Source organism: Nomascus leucogenys, chromosome 23, assembly GCF_006542625.1.
Source record: "Nomascus leucogenys isolate Asia chromosome 23, Asia_NLE_v1, whole genome shotgun sequence".
Classification (NCBI taxonomy): domain Eukaryota; kingdom Metazoa; phylum Chordata; class Mammalia; order Primates; family Hylobatidae; genus Nomascus; species Nomascus leucogenys.
Genome location: NC_044403.1, coordinates 28,427,011 through 28,440,857, shown reverse-complemented (window position 1 = coordinate 28,440,857; position 13,847 = coordinate 28,427,011). Strand labels below are relative to the sequence as shown.

Below are 13,847 nucleotides of genomic sequence, written 5' to 3'. Positions count from 1 at the left end.
CATTTGTTTCAAGGTATAAAAGATAATTTTGCTGGGTATAGTATCTTTGACAGACAGGTTGTTTTTTCTTTCAGCACTGAATATATTATTCCATTCTCTCCTGGTCTGTAAGGTTTCTGCTGAGAAATCTGCTGTTTTTTATTTCCTACTTAATTTCTTCCTTGAGCCAATGGTCATTCTGAAGCTTGTTGTTTAATTTCCACATATTTGTACAATTTCCAAAGTTCCTCTTGATATTGATTTCTGGTTTTCTTCTGTTGTGATCTGAGAAAATACTTGATATGATTTTAATTTTTAAAAATTGTTTGAGAATTGTTTTGTGTCCTAACATATGATCTATACTGAAAACTGTTCTGTGTGCTGATGAGAAGAATGAGAACTCTGTAGCTGTTTGATGACATGTTCTGTAAATGTCTGTTATGCATATTTGGTGTAATATGAAGTTTGAATAAAATGTTTTTAAATTTTCTGTCTAGATGATCTGTCTAATGCTGAGTGGGGAGTTGAAATCTACAACTATTAATGTATTAAAGTCTATCTCTCCCTTTATATCTAATATTATTTGCTTTATATATCTGGGTGCTCCAGTGTTGGATGCGTGTATGTTTAGAATTGTTATATCCTCTTGCTGAATTGATCCTTTATCATTATATAATGACCTTCTTTGTCTGTTTTTACTATTTTTGATTTAAAGCCTGTTTTACTTAAGTTTACCTGATATAGTCCTACTTGCTTTTGGTTTCCATTTGCATGGAATATCTTTTCCACTTCTTTACTTGCAGTCTATATGTGTCTTTACAGATGAGATGTTTCTTGCAGGCAGCATATAGTTGGTCATGGTTTTTTTTTTTTAATCCATTCAGCTAGTCTATATCTTTTAAATGGAAAGTTTAATCTATTTACATTCAAGGTTATTATTGATATGTGAGGACCTATTTCTGTGATTTTAATTGATTTCTGATTATTTTGTATATCCTGTGCTCCTTTATTTCTCTCTTGTTTATCATTGTGATTTGGTGGTATTCTATAGTGGTAACATTTGAGTTTTTTCTCTTCCTTATTTGTATGTTTGCTCGACCAGTGGTTTTATATTTTCATGTGTTTTCATGATAGTAGCTATTGTTCTTTCACTTCCAGGTGTAGGACTCTCTCAAGCATTTCTTTTAGGGCCAGTCTAGTGGTGATGAATTACCTCAGCATTTGCTTGTCTGAGAAAGACTAATTATCCTTCAGGTATAAAAGACAATTTTGCTGGGTATAGTATCTTTGACAGACAGGTTTTTTTTTTTTTTTCTTTCAGCACTGAATATATTATTCCATTCTCTCCTGGCCTGTAAGATTTCTGCCGAGAAATCTGCTGTTAGTCTGATGAGGGTTCCTTTATAGGTGACTAGATGCTTTTTTTCTTGTTGTTTTCAGAATTTTCCCTTGTCTTGACTTTTGACAGTTTGATTATAATATACTATGGAAAAGACCTTTTTGAATTGTGCTTATTTGGGGATTTTTAGGCCTCCTGTATCTGGACGTCTAAATCTCTTGCTAGTCTTAGGAACTTTTTATTTATTGTTTTGTTAAATAGGTTTTCTAACTCTTCTGTTTTCTTTTCATCTTTTGGGACTTTGAAAATTTGAATATTTGGTCACTTCTAAAGTCTTATATGTCACAAAGCTTTTGCTCATTATTTTATTACTTTTTTCTTTATTTTTGTCTTAGTAGGTTATTTCAAAAGACCTGTCTTTAAGTTCTGAGATTCTTTCTTCTGTTTGATCTAGTCTATTGTTGAAGCTTTAGAAAGTATTTTGTATTTCATTCAATTAATTCTATCATTCCAGAATTTGTTTGGTTCTTTTTCATGACATCTATCCCTTTGGTAAATTTCTCATTCATGTACTGAATTATTTTTCTGATTTATTTGAATTGTTTTTCAGAATTCTCTTGTATCTCACTGTGATTCTTTAGTATTAATATTTCAAATTCTTTTTCCAGGATTTCATAAATTTCTTTTTGATTGATATCTGTTGTTGCACAATTATTGTGTTCCCTTGGAGGTGTCATATTTCCTTGCTTTTCATGTTTTCTGTGTCTTACGTCTGCTCATCTAATGTAATAGTAGCTTCTTCTAATTTTTTGAATTTGCTTTTGTGGGGAAGGACATTTTTCTGAAGAGGCATCTATGGTGGTGGTTGGGTAGAGCACTTTGGCTTTGATTCTGGGTACACGCAGCAGTGCAGTTTCTGTATAATTTTTTTTGGCTGTAAACAGCATCAATGGTGCGTGTCATTTTTTCAATGGCTTAGGGTGCAGTTGGTAGAGGAAGTTGTGGTGAAGTTTTGTTGGGGACTAGGATGCCAGGTGGGCCAATCTTTGGGCCCCAGTGGTGGCAGCAGTAGTGTGTGTGTCTGTCCTTGAGCGCCAGAGTGGCACTGATGTTAATGAGTCCAGGCAGGCCATTTCTTGGGCCTCTAAGTGGCTTGCGTGCATTCTAGCAATGGCAGCAATGGATCAGGCATATGGGCAGGTTCCCAAGTTCCTAGGTGGTGGGCATGGAATGGGTGATGGCAGTAGCAGTGGCAGGACAACCCTCTGGGACCTAAGTGGTTCACCCTGATGTGGGCAGTGGCTGCAATGAGTTGGGAGGACCAGTCCCCAGACTCACAGGTGGCATGTGCAGGTGGGTGCCAGCTGCAGTGGTAGTGGCAGGTTGGGTAAGCCTGACCTTAGGCCCCCAGGAGAAGTGCTCAGGTATCAATGGTGGTGGACTGGGCTGATTGCTCCCCAGGTCCCTAGACAGTGTGCATGGGTACTGGGGGTGGAAGGGGGGTGGTGCAGGGCTGTGTGGACCTGACCTTAGTCTCCCCGGTGGTGCAGGCAGGTGCTGACTGTGGTAGCAGAAGCGGGGTAATCTCCTGGCTGCCACAGAATGCTCAGGTGGGGACAGCTGATGAGAGCCATTCTTCAGGCCATTGCAACATTCTCCTAGCTGCGCTCCCTGCTACTGGGAAGGGTGGGGTTGCTTTCCTGGGGGACAGTAGTAGGCAGGCAGCTGGAGAATACAGGCTTTGCTCTCACCTCAGCCCTACAGCAGCCTACAGGGGCAGTGGTTGTGGGCAGTGAAATTTGTCCTCGGGGTGCAGCTGCCCATCTGCTGGTGGAGATAGTGAGATAGTTGCCCATGGCCCCAGAAGCAGAGCAGGATGCAGTCCATGAGGGCTGAACTCTCAAAATGGCACCATGCTGTGGCTGCTTAGGACTTGGGGGTTTATGGGACCCAGCATGAGCTCCCTCTCTGGAGCAATGCCTCCGTGTGGTCTCCAGAGAGCTCCTTATGTTAGACTTGGGGCCTATGATGGTCAAGATGCTCTCCCATGGCTAGGACTGTAGGAGTCCACAGCAGGAATGTGGACCACTAAGGGCCTCTCGCTTACCCTTTCCCCACAAGTAGGGAGCCTCTCCAGACTCACGACTGATCCCGGCCACGCAGGCTGCCTTGCTTCTCTCTCTCCTTCCTTGCTTTTGGTGCTTCCTGTCACTTCACTGTTGAAGTCCAGTGTTCTCTCTTACATGATCTATTTGAAGTTGTATTATCTACTCGCTATGTTGGTTTCTCTCCATGGAAAAGGTGAGTACCAGATGCATCTTGAAGCCCTCCATCTCTTACAGGGTTATTAAGGAACTTAAATAAGATAATCCTTGTAAAGCACATGGTACTTTGAAAAACTTTTCAGTACATATTAGTGTCAGGTACTCTAACTGGCTTTAGCGAATTGATGACAAATAAAACCTGGTCCCTACCTTCAAGCTGCTCACAGATCCACAGAACAGACAGAGATATGATTGATGGAGTAACAGAAGGATAGAGATGGCAGTGTACCTGAATAGGTGTTTCGTAAGCAGGCATATGAGTATCATACTAGCCAGAAGGACTGCTCCTTAAAAATAGCAAGAGGCTTTACACTCGTGGCCCCTTCAAGGTGTGTGAGTAATAAAGTAAGGGAAGTGAGAAGCAACACACAATGAGGCTGGGGAATGAGACATTGTGATGTGCAGTAAAGGGCATAAACTCTGGAGTCAACAAGTCTTTGGTTCCAATGATGGCTCCATCACAGACCAGATACATGAACACATCCCTTTACCTCTCCAAGAACCATTTGGATGGAGGTTGCATCCAAGGAGAGAGACATGCTTCAGGCCATTACAACATTCCAGGAAAATGCTGACAAGGGGCTCAGCCACTCATGGAAACGGTAGGGATGCCAGTGGAAGGTGGGGGTTAAGAGACTCAGTGGGCATGGAGGCAAAATCAACATCTTGGAGAAACTTCAGATGGGGTGAATAATGTTAAGAGGAATTGACAGTGAAGCCCTTTTATAAAAGCTTTTCGGGCACGAATTAAAAGAAAAAAAAAGGAGCGTACATAGACAGCACACAAAAGTTAGCATTACTATTGCGTTTTTATTGCTGAGTTTTCCTTTTGGAAAGAAATCTTGCCCCTCTCCCCTCCTTTCAGATTGAGAAAGCTGAGGCCCAGAGTTGCCAAATCACTCTTGCAAGGCCCCGTGGAGGTAGAGGGTGGGGGTGGGGATGCCCATCGATGGGGTTGAAACAAGGATCACGGTCTCCTTGAGCCAAAGTCATTGGTTCAATGGCCGTGTGTAGAAATAGCTATACACATTCATTTTTAAAACCATGTTGTGTGCTATTTAAGTTGGTCTTAAAATGCTGTGTACTGCAGAAAGGGATATGGGCCCTTTTACGAGAGGCCAGTCAATGTCAGCGGCCAGACTATAAAAATTGCTACCCAGTGCCTAGGAGGATAAAACCATGTCTGGAGGGCTGACCTTGAAACGCCAGAGTCCTGAGGTGGTGGCAGTCACACCTCGGGTAGACCTTTGTGTCAACTCCATTTCCCTGCCCCCTGCACTGCGAGGCTACCTTCTTGCCTAGGGGGCCGGGCAGAAGAGAGAACTGAGAGCGTGCCAGCACACACCTGTGCCTGCAGGAGCAAACTGGCAAGTCCTCTCCATTTGAGTGCCTTTCTGAGGGTGGAGCTAATGTGTATGAGTGAGGATGATTGGTGGGAAGGGCCACAGGGGGTCTCTGCACTCCAGGAGCAGCAAGGGAGGCCATGAACTTTGCGCGTGATTCTAGCCAAGCAAGGTGCTTTCTCCATTGGAAGAGCCAGCCAGAGCCTGCCAGGCTCAACCCTGTTTTCCTCTGGTTTCAATGGGCAGTGCGCACCTTATGCCCTGCATGCTGGCCCTGGACTTCTCCAGCATCCCACACATAGATTCTCTGAGCCTCGTCCTGCCCCCACCCAGAGTCCCTCATGCATTATCTAAGCTGAGAGCAGGCGGCAGCCCCCAGGCCCAGCACAGGCTGGCAGGAGAAGGCTCTGACCCTGCTACCGCTCCACCCCCCAGCTGTCGCTCCCCCTCCATTCCCACTGGCACCATTTGGCAGAGAGCGGCACCCCACCCCCAACCCAGCCTGGTCCAGCAGGCACAGCTTAAGTATCCACAGAAACTCTGCCTTTCCTGGGGTTTGGAGCAAGCCAGGCAGGGAGGGAAGGAGGTGGTTTCTGCTGACCACAGGCTCAGCAGCCACACTTCCCTCTGGGTTCCAACTGCCGCTGGTTGCTGGAGCCCCTCTCCTCCCATGGCTTCTGGTGGGGGATGGCCACCGCCACTGCAGAGGTTTGGCAAGTGCTGGCTGCCAGGGCTGGGGAAGCCTCGCGTAGGCTCCTATTCCTCCACTCCCTGAAATCCAGGATAACAACAACCTCACTTACGTGTCTCTTTTAACCTTTCTAAGAACCGTCCAAACTTTCTCTCCCTAGATCCTGTTTTCCCTACGAGGCAAGCAGGATGATTAAGATGAACCCTTTTTGACCAAAGGAGAAATGGAGACTAGAGAGGATGAGATGACTCACGACTATTTACTGGGTGTGGAACCCACGGGACCTTCCCTGTGCCACACCGTCACCAGCATCGCACATTCCATACCCCCCTGGAGGTGCCACAGCCTACTCCCAAAAGCCACTGCAGAAACATCTTTGCGCTTTTCACAGTCTCCCCTAACATTGAAGAACCTGGACATGCCCCACTTAAGGAGTGCACAGGGCAGCCGAGGGGATGCAGTTCCCTTCTGGGCAGCCTCTCCAGGTCTGGGCACAGAAGCTGCCCCTGCTTCTCTTCCAAAGAATGAAGCCCCTCCCAAGCCTGCTGGACCCATATGCTTTGTGATCAATTCTGTGTCCTGCAAGTGTTTTTCTTTATTGACATGAAAACCCCATGAAAAGATGCTTTGTCTGCATTTTCCCGTAGAGGTGATAGGAAGCTTCAAAGGTAAAGGAAGTTAGAAAAGACTGGGAAGGGTGAGGACACATGAGAAAAAGGTGTGCAGCCTGATGTGTGGGCAAGGACAGGTGTGTCTGGAGTTTGCTCCATATATGCCCACTTCTCGGTCCCTTGTGTGGACTTACTGCCTTGGCCCTACTCTGGCTTGAGATGAGAACGCCCCCAAGGCCAACACTACTCCTCTCTCCTGAATCCACAGGGCTGACATCATTGAGTCCATGCCTCTGCGTCCGTGCAGGCCCTTCCCTAAACTCCCCAAATGATGAGCCTGAACCCTGGCCTTCAAGATCTCCAGAGAAGGACATGTTTGGGTCTCTGTATTTGGATGCTTTCTATCATCTTCCTTGGATCTAGCCAAAATCTTTCTTCTGGATTTGTAAAAGATCTCTTCTTCAGAAGAGAAGAAGATCTCTGTGGAAGAGAGCAGGCATGGTGCCAACAGACAGGAAATGAAGTCACGATGCTGGTCATTTTCCTCTTCTCTTCCCTTTCTTCTCCCCCTCCTCCTTCCCCATCACCCTGCTGCACCACCCTTGCAACTGCCTGTCAGATGTTTTCACTGTGATGAGCAGTGCCTGCCTGTACAGTACCTTTATGTGTTGCTGATTTTTGCCATGAGCCTTCAGGCTTCTCCTTGTAGCCCTGACAAGCGAAATCCCATAATGAAGGATTTCACGGAGCTCCACGGGCTGGTGGAGGCTTTTCTTTCCATCTGTCATTTTACTTTAAGCCTTGACCTTTCTGTTCCCATGTGAGGCAGTACCAGGAAGGGGTTGGGCTGGAGAGCAAACGTCTGGGTTTGGACCCCAGATTGGGCTGCCAGTGAAGCAGAGAAAGTAGCCTAGGGTTTCGACAACATTAAAATAAGGCAAGGAAGACAGTGCACATCCCAGGGGGTGTGATGTGGGGGCAAAGATGGGGGTGAAGAGTTTAAATAAAGGAGAGCCCCTTGGTTTAGAAGGAGGTCCTACATGGAAGCAGGAAGGCAGAATAGTCTAGGCAACCCCCTCTCTGGCCACCCCTGGCCACTCAGGGATCCCACTTTTACTGAAGAAAGCAGAGGCTTCAGAGTCCAAAATATCTGGGTTTGCATACTGGCTCCACCACTTGCTGGAAAGTTGGAGCCACGTGGCAGACAACCTTGCTAAGCAACCTTGGGCAAGCTGCTTATTTTCTCTAACTCTCAGTTTCCTCATGTGAAAGTTAGAGGTCTCAATGCAGACATCACAGGCTGCTCTGCAGCTAGAACAGGATAATGGCAGGTGCTTGGCAGAGCACCTGCACACAGGTAGCGCTTAATCAAGAGTGGCCACAAGTTTGTTTCAGATGAGGATAGAACCTCAACATAAACTGGAAGATAACAGAAACCAAAATGCCCAGCCTTGGCCTCTCTTTGCTGAGAGAACCCCCCGAAACTCTCCAGAGGGGCCTCAAAGCAGGACAAACAGCCAATAGGAAAGCAAGCTCAGGGCTTTGATGGCAGTAAACGGCCATCTTCTGACCAACTTTCCCATGTCAGGTCGATAGGGAGACTGAAAAAAAAATTACAGTCTCCAAGGCTCCAAGACAAAATACCCACCCAGCACTGCTTTGAAAGTGCAAACCCTTCGAGATGCACAAGGATTTTGATTGTTTGAAATGTTGGTAACATTTCATCTTCCCAGAGACCTTGTTCATTTATCAGGGTTCTTAAAACCCTTTTGTTCATAAGCTTGTGGTGAGGACAGAAAACATTCTATCTAATATCAGAGCACAGCTGTTCAGCGACAGAAAGACTTAGGGGAAAAGCCCTTCAAAAAAAAAAAAAAAAAAAAAAAAGGAAGGGGGGAAACACCAGGGCTCTAAACATGGGAAAAGCGACCGTGGCTGAAAGAAGGCCTTGCAAGCAACAGCTGCCTAACAAGAATATGCTGTTTGGGGAAGTGTGAGAAAGAGAATCAGCACACTGACAGCAGGGCCTCTGCAAGGGCTCAGTAAACACTGGGACCAAGGCGAGGCCCCCAGAGCTGGGCTCCTCCTCTCTGTAGGGTTCCTGGCAGTTCTGCACAAGGCCCCAGCCAGGGCCCCTAAAAATGTTTGAAGTAGGTGTGGAGCCTTGAGTAACATCTTCTTAAGGGCCAGTGTGGCTGGAAAAAAAAAAGCCTAGTGGAAAACTCTGTCCATCCAATGCCACAGAAGACCAAGAAATATTTTCTAAAAAGGGCTTTGACTGCTCCTGAAAGCACAAGACAGAGCGAGCAGGGTCAGGCCAAGGCAGGGACCGTGTGGCACTAGCCACCGGCTGAGTGAGGCCAGGATAGACAGTTCCGGGGTCTTGGATTCATTTTCAGCTCTGCATTTTTCAGTCGAGGGTCATGTTGATTTTCACGAATTTGAACAAAGGAAAATCACATCCACATTTATGAAATGTCTGAATAGTAGCATTTTCAAAAATGTGGTTTCACATTTCAAGCCAAATTCTAAAAGGGAATAAGGATAAAGTTGATAGAAGAAAATTTTCACTACTGTGAATTACAGTCACCTTGTTACGTGATGTTAGCATGTGATAGCTATTGCAAGCAGGAGCTCTAGAATCAGAAAGACCTGGGCTTAAATGCTGGTGCTGGGTGACCTTGAAAAATGTTTCTACGTCTCTGTGCCTGAGATTCCCCGTCAGTGCAATGAGAATCCGAGCATCTCCTCTACAGGGTTGTCCTGACGGTTCCATGAGCTTCTACACAGGAAGTATCTAGAAGGGGGTTGATCCTTGCGAGCTGCACAAAATCGAAGCTATAATTGTAATGAGATGGGAGTTATAATGACATTCTGTTGCAGTGAAAAGAGCCAAGTCAGGAAGCATGGGAGATCTGAGCTCGACCACTAATTAGATTCCATGCCACCTCCAAGCCTCAGTTTCCTCTGTTGGAGGCAAATGATACCTGTCTCCTTATCTGACATGAAAGTTATGGTTGGCCGGGTGCATGGCTCACGCCTGTAATCCCAGCACTTTGGGAGGCCGAGGCAGGCGGATCACCTGAGGTCATGAGTTCGAGACCAGCCTAGCCAACATGGGGAAACCCTGTCTCTACTAAAAATACAAAAAAAAAAAAAAAAAAAATAGCATAGTGGCGGGCACCTATAATCCCAGTTACTGGGGAGGCCAAGTCAGGAAAATTGCTTGAACTCAGGAGACGGAGGTTGCAGTGAGCTGAGATTGTGCCACGGCACTCCAGCCTGGGTGACAGAGTGAGACTCCATCTCAAAAAAAAAAATAAAGTTATGGTTAAAGAGACTCAGGAAGTATAAAGGCATGTATGAATGTGATCTATGGTTATTATAAAATATCCTTATTATGCAATTTATTTTCCCTCATTCAGCAAAATTCTAATGCAAGGACTTTGAATGATCAGCTCATAATTCTACCCCATAATCTTGATTCCAATAAACCAATTGCAAAGAGAGAGAGAGAGACATAGTAAGAAGGACAATCAGGGAAATTTGATGATATTAAGGAATTATTGTTCACTCTTTTTAGTTGTGACAATTGTACTGTGGACATACATGTATGTAGGAGAGGGGTCACACACTGTTACACATAGAGCATTCACAGATGAAATGACATGATGTTTGGATTTGCCTTAAAGTCATCTGGGTGGGAGGGGTAACTGGGGTCAGGTATAGAGAAAAACAGATTGGCCACGTGCTAATAATTGTAGAAGCTGGGTGAGGGGGCGTGGTAGTTATTTATATTATCTACTTTTATGTTTGAAACGTTTCCATAATAAAAGGAAAAAACAATAACAATGAAATCCAAAAGAGGGATCAATGATTAAACATCTGTGATGGCAGCTGAGGACCAGGTAGAGAGGCCTGACTGGGAGGGTCAGCTTCCCTGTATACCTTGGATGCAAGGAAGATGCACAGTAATGGGAGAAAGCTGGAAACTGGGCAGCCTGCTACGCACAAGACTGTGTGATGAAAACAAGTCACTTAACCTCTCCAGGCCACAGTTTCTTCATCTTTAAAGTGAGAATGTGAGACTCAAATGCCCCTTTCAACGTTAATGTATTATGATTTTTAGGGATCTCAAGCAATCAGGTATATCTTGCCAGATTTTCTGAACATAATAGATAAATCTCACTTTCAAGGAAATGAAACAATTTAAAATACACCAGGAAGAGAGCCAGGCACTGTGGCTCACGCTTGTAATCCCAATGAATCATGAGGCTGAGGCAGGCAGATTATTTGAGCCCAGGAGTTCAAGGCTGTAATAAGCTCTGATCATATCACGGCATTCTTGCCTGAGCAACAGAGCAAGACCCCAACTCTAAAAAATAAAAATAAATAAATAAAATATACCAGAAATGTTCTTTATTTAAAGAAGCATGGCAACAGAGTATCTGGCTAAGTGACAAATCTTTTGTGAAGGGTATACCTTCCTCCCCAGTGTATTTGTGGCTTCAGATCTGCTTAGTACCGTAAAAGGTCAATTGACCAAAACACTCAGAGTTTGCAGAAGTTCTTCCAAACTTCATTTTTACGAGTGGAATGTTAAGGAAAAAAAAGTCCTTTATGTTTCTCTTGAAATCAGGTAATTTCTCTCAAAAACAGGAGTCTACTTTCCCTTAGGAAGGCTAGAGCGAGGCATGCAGTCTTCTTGGTGATCTTCAGGGTTCCAGCTTGCGGTGGCCACAGGGCACCAGCTCTCAGTGTCCAGAGCTAGAGAGGCAGACAGCACAGGTAGAGATCAGGAAGAGTCTGTCGGTTTTATGGTAGATTCTCCTGGAAGTGGGGGACAAAAGAAAGAGGGCCATTAATAAAAGCTTCTGATTGGCTGCCTCAGTTACAGGGCTTTCTTGCATCCTTCATTCCCAAATGGGCTTCTCACATTTCTCCTTGTTACCTTAAGGACTTGGAACATGGCTGGGCGTGGTGGATCACACCTGTAATCCCAGCACTTTGGGAGGCTGAGGCGGGCGGATCACTTGGGGTCAGGAGTTCCAGACCAGCCTGGCCAACATGGTGAAACCCCGTCTCTACAAAAATACAAAAATTAGGCAGGCGTCGTGGTGCATGCCTGTAATCCCAGCTACTCAGGAAGCTGAGGCAGGAGAATTGCTTGAACCCCGGAAGCAGAGGTTACTGTGAACCGAGATCATGTCACTGCACTCCAGCCTGGGCAACAGAGCGAGACTCTGTCTCAAAAAAAAAAAAAAAAAAAAAAAGACATAGAACAAAGTTTCCTAATACATGGCCTGCAAATCTCTCTCTCATTTCTTCCAAAAAGCACCTGATTTTGTCTACCAAGGATTCAACACTATTTTGCCCTGTTAAGGGCACCCTGTCTCGCTAATCATTAAAAAACCAACCTAGAAATGTCTTTGAACAGTCAGTAAAAGCCCACATTTTTTGAACCACTACTGTATACAGACACTCACCGGGAGCTACGGGAGATACAAAGGAGTAAGAAAGACTCTGACTTCTTTTTGTTGAGACACAAACCAGGGACAAATCACAGATTTTGATGGCCGCAGTTCCAGTATTGTGTTTGAGTCCCAGCTCATCCTGTAGCCACCGAGCACTTAGGCCCCCGTTTCCTTCTCTGTAATATGGTGATAAAAATAACATCAACTAGGCCGGGCGCGGTGGCTCACGCTTGTAATCCCAGCACTTTGGGAGGCCGAGGCGGGCGGATCACGAGGTCAGGAGATCGAGAACACGGTGAAACCCCGTCTCTACTAAAAATACAAAAAATTAGCCGGGCGTGGTGGCGGGCGCCTGTAGTCCCAGCTACTCGGAGAGGCTGAGGCAGGAGAATGGCGGGAACCCGGGAGGCGGAGCTTGCAGTGAGCCGAGATTGCACCACTGCACTCCAGCCTGGGCGACAGAGCAAGACTCCGTCTCAAAAAAAAAAAAAAAAAAAAAAAAAAAAAAAAATCAACTCATGGGGTTCTTGGGAGAATTAAATGGATAACCCCATAAAGCAGTTACAACGGGAGGCGGCACATGGTAAGTGTTCAATAAATGTTGTCTGATCATCTGAGCAATGTACTCATGCAAGAAGCCGCTAACACCAGGAGATGCCATACCAGTGAGGTCACATGATACCTAATACCCAAGGCCAAACGAATAGTAGAGAGGGTATATTTGCTGCAGGAGAATAGGGTGTGAGTGTTACTGGGGGCACCAGGACCAATTGGGCTAGCTTCCAGAGTGTCTGAGACTTCCATCAGCCAAATGACTGGTTTGAGCCACAGCCCACCCAGGGATGAATGTGCAGCAGCCCAGACCTCAGCACACTTGGGCTTTCTGTCCCCCAAAAAGAACTTGGAGTCTTATGGGTGTGGGGATGGCTGGTCAGGAAGGGATTCGCAGAGTGGAGTCACTGGCGCCAGGGGCTGAAAAATGGACAAAGGATTCCCAAAGGTTAGGGGCAGAGATAATAAAGAGGCCAGCGTAAGGGCAGCCTGTCTCCTCTTTCTAGAGGCCCCCTTGATGGTCACCTCTTCCACGGTTGAACATTATGCACTGTTGGGAACGGATTCCTCTCTCTCCCTGAAATTCCCCGGCTGCTGCTCAAGCAGAAACCAACTTTTGCTTGCCTGGCTCTTGGCAGAGCTGTTACCTTCATCCCCTCTCCTACAGAGCAGCCCTTCTCAGAGCTGAGGGCGAGGTCCCATCAGCCCTTCCCTCGGGCTTTCTCCTCTCCCGAGGACCATGTTCTGCTGGCCTCCTGGAAGCCACGACTCGCCTCTGTGCACGGCCCAGCACAGGGAAGCCAACCCTCGAGGGGACTTTGAGGTCTCTCCTGGCAGGGACCCAGGCTTGTGGCTGCTGTGTAGTTGCTGTCTCCACTGCCTCCACCTTCCAGAGCTGTAGGGGACACAGCCGCCACTGGCACCCCTTCCCAGTTCATCTCAGAGACTTTATTCTCAGGACCCTAGCATTCCACTCTGGGCCATCGCGGGGGATTTCAAGTGAAAAACACAACAGAACAAAAACAGGAATATCTTCCTCGGTGAAACAGAAGCCCAGCTCTGTCACTTACTAGCTGGGTGACCTGGGGAAAATTACATGACCTTTCTGTGCTTCAGTTTCCCAATGTATTAAACAAGGATAATAGTAATTTCTATTGTGCTTCTTTGGAGGAGTGAGTGAGTTGATAAAAAGGATGCGTTTAAAACAGTGCCTTTCATAGCATTAGGGAACTATTGGCATGTTGTTCTTTTATAGTGGTTAAGGGTGCAGGGTACTGAATTAGGCAGATGGTGGAGACATCAATTAACCTCTCTGAGCTTCAGTTTCTTCATTTTCTTAAAATGAGGATAATGACAGTACCTACCCATTAGACTGTGGGAGGACCAGATGAGGTGATACACACTAGTGGTTTTATGTGAATGATTTAGCACAGTCCTTGGCGTGTAGTAAACCAGAAAAAGGCTTACACCTTTAAAAAAGAAAGAAAAAAAGAAAGAAAGAAAAATCTTGAAAGAACAAAGGAAGGAAGGGAGA

The 13,847-nt window shown here is 45.8% G+C and overlaps 1 long non-coding RNA gene across 2 annotated transcripts in view; it reads right to left on the bottom strand.

Annotated features, from left to right (window-relative positions):
• Window positions 1-10,691: 10,691 nt before the first annotated feature.
• LOC115832878 overlaps window positions 10,692-13,847 on the bottom strand; it is a 28,281-nt gene continuing 25,125 nt past the window's right edge. For both annotated transcript variants that reach the window (XR_004028254.1, XR_004028255.1), the window contains one exon: window positions 10,692-11,117. This is a non-coding gene — a long non-coding RNA (uncharacterized LOC115832878). The remainder of the gene's footprint in view (window positions 11,118-13,847) is intronic.